General features: G+C 39.1%; 1 protein-coding gene across 3 annotated transcripts in view; it reads left to right on the forward strand.

Moving 5' to 3' along the window:
* Window positions 1-1,768, forward strand: part of LOC106884151 (nidogen-1-like) — a 217,012-nt gene that overhangs the window by 61,305 nt on the left and 153,939 nt on the right. The gene's annotated exons all lie outside the window — the stretch shown is intronic.

Genomic DNA, 1,768 nt, shown 5'->3' on the forward strand with positions numbered 1-1,768 from the left:
TTCACCATGTCGCGCACATATGATTGTGATGCATGTGCTTGGTGTACCCTTATCAGACGGGTAGTCATGATGGGTATAATGGGCTTCGCATATTTGTACCTTAGTGTCACTTTGATGGCATGTTCTCTCATTCAATAATAATTATGCCCGGATGCAGTACCAGGCAGTGGCTCTCATGGCTTCTGATCTTAATTGATTGGAAGTGTTATCATGTACATTGTTTTGTCTTGGTATAAAAAGATGGGTTACAGCAAATATTCTGCTCAATACCACAGATTTGCTTGTCAGTTGTTTGACCTTAACCAGTTGCGCATGTCCATAGGTGGCTGACGATATGTGCATCTCTGATCATGAGCAGAAGTAGTAGGGGAGCATCATAGCCATGTGTTGAGAGGAATTCTTTGGGTTTTGGATAATTCACCCTTGGAAACGTGGGTGTTTCGTTCAACATCCTTAAAACAAACCTTATTCAGGGACCTTTTGATTGGGATGGGCTACTCAACCTGAAAAAAATTCTAACTGGGTCCCACCTGCGAGGTCATGCGCTGTTTATCTTGATATGACATTATCATGTCGTGCACATATGGTTGTGATGCATGTGCCTGGTGTACCCTTACCAGACGGGTAGTCATGCTGGGTATCCTGGGCTCTGTATATAAATGTACCCCAGTGTCACATTGATGGCATGCACTGCTCTCTCACTCAATAATAATAATCCTTTCTACTACAAGCACAAAGCTTGAAATTTTTGGAAGGGGTCTAGTTGATTACATCAACCCCAGTGCTCGACTGGTACTTATTTTTGTTACAAATGTAGAAGGGTACACATTTTGTGAACATGTTCAGTTAATGATATATCAACCCTTCGTGATTTGAACTCAAAATGTCCACTGTTTTAATGATTCAGCCACTCTACAAAGCCAGTCAGCGAAGCCCGTCTGAAAGTCGCTCGACATACTAGAAATAGCTAAATCTCCCTCAAATAACCATGTACTCTTTTGAAAAACAATCCATTGGACAATCTGGTCCTGGATACACAAACAGGCGGATGGTCATAACTGGAACGTCTTCAATCATATCTGTTCGATCTGGTCTGACTTGGGATTAACTTTGCCTAAACATTCTGTTTCTAATGGATGCTTGCTACTGATGATATGCAAATATGCAGAAATCTAGGTTTAGCTGTTCTTCTGACAGTACTTTTTCGTCTGTTACCGATACACTTCAGTGCTTTTTAGCAACAATATACATCGGTATAAGCAGCTTTTTCATGACAAATATTGTAGCTTTGTGGCTTTCGATAATGAATCCACTTTAAGTAAGATAAACTGAATACTGAATGATAAATATTCGTATTGTCAAGGATATAGAATCTTTATTAGTCGGTAGTATTCATGAAAAGTCCGGGAAGCCGGTGAACGTTAATTTGGATAAAAACTATGAAAACTAATTCTGAGAGAACCTCTTCTGTGAGTTCCTTGCCCTACCTGGAAATGATTAAAAAAACAAGTCATTCTGTATATTATCTCCTGATGGCCTGGTGGGTGGGCATCGTGGATTTTGACGATAAACTGAAAACTCAGCTGTTAAGTTTTATCTGTAACAACAAAAGCCCTTTTATAAACTTATTTTCCCACAAAAGAAAAAAAAAAGAAGAAAAGAAAAAGTTTCTCTCCCCGAAATAACAACAAAAACAATAACGTAGCAACAACTTCAACAATTAACTCGAAAATGTTGGTAACTAACGATCAAACTTTAAACAGCTGGG

Source organism: Octopus bimaculoides, chromosome 16, assembly GCF_001194135.2.
Source record: "Octopus bimaculoides isolate UCB-OBI-ISO-001 chromosome 16, ASM119413v2, whole genome shotgun sequence".
Lineage (NCBI taxonomy): Eukaryota > Metazoa > Mollusca > Cephalopoda > Octopoda > Octopodidae > Octopus > Octopus bimaculoides.